Below are 7,367 nucleotides of genomic sequence, written 5' to 3' on the forward strand. Positions count from 1 at the left end.
TACATGAAAAGTACGCTGGCGTACGCCGATGACATTGACATCATTAGCCATAAGTTGGACAAAGAAGCGAAGAAATTGGATGTGGTATCTCCTGGCATCAAACAAACAGTCGTCACACTTGCAACTTGGCTTTCTTTCACTTCGCTGTTGAAAGTCATAACTTCGAAGTCGTAGATAATTTCATCTATCTTGGAACCAGCATTAACATCAACAAGAATGCCAGCCTCGAAATCCAACGCAGCATAACTCTTGCCAACAGGTGCTTCTTCGGACTGAGTAGGCAATTGAGCAGTAAAGTCCTCTGACGAACAAAGACAAGACTCTATAAGTCATTCATCATCCTGCTATATGGCGCGAGTGATGGACGATGACAACAGCTGATGAGTCGGCGTTAAGAGTGTTCGAGAGAAAGAATCTGAGGAAGATCTATGGTCCTTTGCGCATTGGTAATGGCTAATATCGCATTCGATGAAACGATGATCTGTATGAGATATACGAGGACATTGACATTGTTCAGCGAATTAGGGGACGCTGGGTAGGTCATGTCATCCGAATGGATGAAAAAACTCTAGCTGTGAGAGTATTCGACGCAGTAGCCGTCTGGGGCAGTAGAGAAAGAGGAAGAAACTCAGTCCGTTGGAAAGACCAGTTGGAGAAGAACTTGGCTACACGTGGAATCCAATTGGCGCGAAACAGCGAAAAGAAAGAACGACTAGCGCACCGTTGTGAACTCGGCTATAAGCGCGTCTACGGTGTACTTAATATACACTGTGCAGGCTATAAAAATTTGAAAGAAATCAACGAAGGAAACAGCAGAAAGCAATTTTATCCATGCTGAAACATTGTTTATATAATTTTTTAATTTTGATTTGAAATGTCAGCAGTATATACAGATGTTTGTATGTAGTATATGTACATATGTATATGAACATATGAGCATATGCCACTTACCAGGCATTTTATTGCCTCGGGGGGAAGAAGTCAAATTAACGAGAGGCATTGAAGCGTTTCATGCGCCGAAATAAATCAGCTCATCGTTGACGTTCGAGTCTCGCCCAATCGCCAAATGGTTAACGCACTCCCCACAACACCAACTCCATTAATATGCGTACACACATTTACAAACTGCATATCCGCGTATGTGTGGTTGTGTGCGTTTCCTCCGCGATTCCTTACGCTCGCATCATTCCTTACGCCGCGACGACGATGGCTGAACTTTCATTTTCGGCTGCTCGGCTCCTTGGCTGCTGCTGCGTTGCTGACTGGTGGAATTGCTGTCACAACAACAAAAGCAATCATCAATGAGAYGGCATAATAGAGACATAGTAAGCGGTGATAGTAAGTATTCATGTTTACAAGTGTCGTCTGTGCTCGTATACGTGTGTGTGATTGTGTGACTGCGTTATTTACTGACAAATTGTCTGGCATTGCTGAAATAATTGTGCGACGCTGAGAAATCACAAAAATTCATTGCAACAACTTCGGCGCAACCGAATGCATTTCACTGTCTAAATTAAATCAAATATGTATATATGGTCGTGTGTGTAATATGTACTGTGTAAGTAAGTATTTGGTTGAAAATCGCAGATCTGTGTTATTGTGTGCTTGTCGTCGTCATCGAAAGTGTGGAGTCTGATGCAAAGCTTTTCACTTCGCTTTTATTTTATCTACATTGTATAAAGCACCATGGYGCAAGAGTTGAGTGGCGTCAACGGGACAATTGGTGTGCTGGTCAAGTTGTGTCATCAATAGAGACAGGCAGATATGTTTCCGAATTGTAGACAATGTCGTTCACCAATATCGGAGATAAATACTACAGAAGATATAACTGTAACTATAAATCTACCAACAAGTAACACTGGCGAAATCATTATAATATTTATAAGCAGAGAACTCTCAATAAATACAAATTTTACTCTTTACCTACATACATAACTAAAGTGCGATCGTTTTTGACGTTCCCTACATTTTTTTAAAGGAAAAACATAGAAACTTCAAAATTGAATTTTTTTGCATTTATTTGTTGAAGATCTCTTTCAAATGCTGGCTGCGACTTCGTTTCAGATGGTCCATTGGTTGAGTCCAATTTTCGATGACTCGCTCGCACATTTCGATTTTTAACTGGCGAATGAAACACGTGATGTGGGATTGTCCGCATAAACTTTAGACTTTACTAATCCCCATAAGGAAAAATCTAACAGTAAGATATCACACGATTTTTGATATTGGATATTCAGGTTACCTTTCATCCCAAATGCGGCAATTTTGATTGTTTACATATCCATTGAGCCAGAAATGAGCCTCAATGCTGAACAACAAGTTTGGCTCGAAAAAGTTGGATATTCTTCAAAATATTCAAAGCTGGTTAGGGAATGTCTGTCCTAAACTTTCTAGCCGTTGTTTTCCGACTTCTATTCGGAATAATAATCAACTTACGCCTTCTCTTGGCAAACCAAACGAATTCCAGACTCAATATTACGCTTTATATTACTCTAATTAGTTAGAGAGAGAGAGAGAGAGAGAGAGAGAGAAGTAAGACCTAAATTTTGTCTGTCAGTAGAACAATGTAACGTTCTCGGGTCTATAATTAAAAATATATATTTACACAAACATAATGAGGCAGTCATTTCTATATTTCTGATGAATCCAATGTTATTCCAGTGTTCGTGAGATTAGTTAACGCCTTGATGCAGATTGAGAGGGGAAACTCATTCTCAGAATATTGCTTATAAATCGAAGCCTTCACTGGTGTATTTTGTAATATTATCTCACGAAGTTGCATCTAATTATCGGAGGCCAAACCTGCGCTCATATCATATACAATATGTATGTATTTATAACTAGTAATGTTTTCGGAAACTTCCAGCGAATTCGATACAGCGTCAATTTGACATTGCAGGTGTTCATAGAGACACAATAGGCACTCATTGATTAGCCTACGATTTTCCTCTTACAAATTTATTAAACACATTGTTTTATGGTCAAAACATGGCTGCCACATAAAATAATTTTATGACCCAAACAAAAAAAAAAAAAAAGAATGACAATTTTAAATAAAATGGCGATGGTAATAAAAAATCTCAATTTTTTCATTCCACGTCACGCTATTGTTGTGAAGCATATATGTATGTACGTATATATACAGATGTATGCACCTGTACATTTATTTTGGCCATTTAGTATCGCCAGCAAATGCAGCAAAAACAATACAAAGCGCTTGTTTCGGCTGAACCGATTAATTGGTCAGTTTCATGGCAGCTCCATATGTATATACTACAGATTACCGATATCGACGATTCCGACTAGTTAGCAGCTTCATATAGATCAAATGATGTGTGTAAAATTTCAGTCCGATAACTCAAAAAATTAGGGACCAATTCGCATATATACAATGGCAAACTTAATATACTCTGCACAGGATATAATGAAAAGTTAATTGTATATGCATGTACTATATATGTACAGGCACCTACTTATATACCTGCAAACATATGGTCACCTAAAATGCAAAATAACATAACATCATTTTTCATAAGTCCTCGTGAAACAAAATTTGAGTTTTGGTTATAAAACGGTTATATATTGGTTATATATGACAGCAGAAAAACTCAACTCCAATATTTTTGATGATAGCTTGCTTTGCATTTTAGSTGACGATATATACAATATCGTGAAGRTATATAMAATATGTACAATACATAAATATAYATATGTACACGTTCAATTAGCGTGCAATTTCGRGCAGACTCGTGTTAATAACAATCACACCAACCGTTGCGCTAGCTGCTACATAACATGTTACAACAACAGCAACAAGTTATAAGTGATGAAAATATAATTTCTTTACAAATTGCGCAAATCGAATGAAATCGAAGCTGTTAATAACGCCTGCACACGCCATCGGCATACAAATGCATCAATTAGGGATCGATAGTTCAATTATTATTTCCATATTTTTTGTGTGCTTGTCTGCGTTTTTTTTTTTTCGATTTCAAACGTAAATGTTTACCGCTTTTGTTAATATGTAAATGTATGTACATAGCTCTTACTAACGATTGGAGCGCGCGACTTGAATGGAATTCAGCATTATTTCCATTATTTTTGAACAAGAGTTTGGATGGGTCGCTTAGCAAGGCGACGATTAAAGAGATGACGTATTGCATTATTCATACGCACAAAACAGTTATACAAAAAAAAAAAAAACACATTAGCTAAAGGGGTATAAAAAGATCTTTATCTTAATTCCAATCGGTCAGTTTGTATGGCAGCTATATGCTATAGCGATTTGATTTGAACAGTAACTTCGGAGACTGGAGCTCTATCTTGGATAATAATCTGTACAAAATGTCGTGAGCATATCTTGTCAAATAAGGAGGTTGTCCATACAAGGACTGCATTTTGACCACTCACTTTGAGTGGCAGATACATATATGCAATAATGATCCGATCAGAACAATTTCTTTGGAGACTGTAGCTCTACTTTAAAGAATAATCCATGACTAATTTCATGAAGATATCTCATAAAATAAAAAAGTTCATCATACAAGGATATGATTTTGAACGTTCAATTTGTATGGCAGATACATATGTACATATTATATTAAAGCAGGTCGATTTTTCTCTACAAAATCGCGTATGCGTGAAATGTTCTACGGGTAATTCGGAATAACTTTGAATTAGCGACTATGTGTCTAAAACCGATTTAGAGCCAGCGATTTTGCCGTTTTCGACAAATCATCAATACAAGTAGGATATTAAAATGCACACAGCAATAATATTGGCAATAACTAGATATACAGGTTATTCTTGCAAAATCTCATTTAAACTGCGAAATATTTTTTCAAAATCATTGTTTGTTCATATACTGCTGGGTTACGTATCATTGTAGTGCTGTTAGATCCACATTATTGGCACCATTATCTACTCAATATAATATGTGTAATAAGCTTCCTTTGCTCACCAAAGTTTCTCTCTTTATCTCTACTTATACTTAGGTATTGAGTGATCCTTGCCCGTTTGACATGTGTTTCGGTACTTTAGCTAAATCCAAGAGACGAAGCTTGAGATCAGTTCAGCAGTTGCTTCTTAACCGTCCAGCATTTTTGAAATATTGTTTAAAGCACATAAGAGCTGTGTCTGTTGTTGTTGTAGAGGAAAAAAACATTTATGAACTAATATCGAGGAGTGGTAACGAGTAGACAGTCTTTGTCCGGATAAAAATCTGGCTCCGTTAAGGTGTTACATGATATCAAAATCAAAGTCAAGATGATTCGGCGATATTTGAAGCTTTGATCTTTTTTGATCTTTTGTTATCATCAAGGGCTTTTGAAGTGGTCCTGGTATGACYTCCATAAAAAGACATAAAACTAAAGTAAAAACAATTTGAAGGCAACTAAGGCATGATATTTCCGTTACCACGGTTGTCGGACCCTATGACGACGAACCGTGTCCAGGACGGCCATCAACATTAACTGACGATCAAMACATCAATCAAATAAAGGACTATGTGCCTGAGAATCGACGATTAAMMGTCAGAGATCTTACTGGCAWCTTTGGAATATCGGAAGGATYAGTGAAAACCACTTTGAAAGATCATTCGGGGCTGCGATTACAAGGTTAGTTMCAAAATAACTAATTTTTTTAGTTAAAAAGTCTTATTATTTTTTGCTCATAGTAGTATATCCATCCAAGCACTATCAACTCGGCCGCATTCCTTAAAATTATATTTCCGCTTTAACAAAAACAACAACATCATATTTCAAATTCCCGAGATTTATTTTTATTATCTAATAGGCAAACCCCTTCCGTTTGTTAAGTATTAAAAATAATAAAAAAAAATTATTAATTTAAATAAATTTTGCTATTACATTATAGATATTTATAATTAAATAAAGTAGATAAGTACTTAGTTTTTCAGATATCCAATTTACGAAATTATTCTTCTTCTTTTTTTGTAATTTATGCCATTCGTTATTTGCATAGAAGCGTTAAATGGTGGGGCGTGCAAATTATTTGGTATTTTCACACAAATTATGAATTAATTTAAACGTAACGCCGGCGACGATGTGCAGCTAATTGCAAACTGACAGCGAATGTGTAGAAATACATACATATATAACTGTCTCTTATACACATCTAGATGTGTATAAGAGACAGGATATGTACTTATTTATTTATATATACGGCCGTGAGTTTATGGATGTATGTACATATATTATTTAGAATTAAAATTGAATGTATACATGTTTTCACTTATATATGTATATTTATACCCAAATGTATATGTGTATAAATATGAATGTGCTAAATGGCCACAAGCCAAGAAGGAAGCGTCTAAATATTTTTAAATATATACATATGTATGTATGTGTACTATATACCAATATGCTAGTGTAAATATGCAAGCGCGTGTGTAAATATGCACTTCCGTTCGATTTTCGTATGAGCACAAAATGGTGAAAACAAAAATTTAACAATTTACTTTTCACTTATAGGTGTTCAAATACATTTCAAAACTATTTATTAGCACTAACATATGTACATATTTAAYATACTACCTGTACTTCATGACAAATTAATTACAACTATTTGCATATATGGCAAAATAGTTTTCAAATAAATGTACATATGTATATGTATGTATACCTAAAATGCAAAGGCACGTATCATCACTTTTGATAAGTTTACAGGCGAAGGAAAAGCGATATATTAGAAACCACTCAAACTGAAACAAAACTTGGGTTTTGGTTATAAAACGGTTATACGTTGGTTATAAAATGGTTATATATCAGTTATTATATCTGATCGCAATTAAAAATTTTTTTTTCGATGATACGCTGTTCTGCGAACCATAAAAAGGTTTGAAGTTGAGTTTCGATATCGATCTGAAATTTTGAACACGTCCTCGAAAAACTGCTTATTAGTCGGAAGCGCCAGTATCGGACCACTATAGCATATACATATGTACATAGCTTTCATACAAACTGAACGATCAAAATCGTGTCTTGTAGTGTGAAAGACTTTGTTAAAGCCTAAAATGTTTTTTTTTTTAATTTCTTATGAAAAGTGTTATTCCGTTATATTGCCTTTTAGGTGGCGGTATTTATTTATAGTATATGTACATTTTGCATATACAAACTTATGTCGATCTATTACAAAAGTGGACTTCTTCCTTCTTTGCTAATCGCTAATGATCCACATCCGATGTATCATTCGTCACGCTCAGTTTCCTACAAGTCTTATTAAAGTGCCAACAAATTGGTCACTAATCTTTACCAACCGCGCCAGAGTCATCAGCAGTCGTGGAAAGCACAAAATATGTGAATAAAGTGTATTTGTCACCATTAGGGTGGGCTTTGTCAACCAGT

This window comes from Bactrocera latifrons, unplaced genomic scaffold (genome assembly GCF_001853355.1).
Source record: "Bactrocera latifrons isolate USDA-ARS-PBARC rearing strain unplaced genomic scaffold, ASM185335v1 scaffold_138, whole genome shotgun sequence".
NCBI lineage: Eukaryota > Metazoa > Arthropoda > Insecta > Diptera > Tephritidae > Bactrocera > Bactrocera latifrons.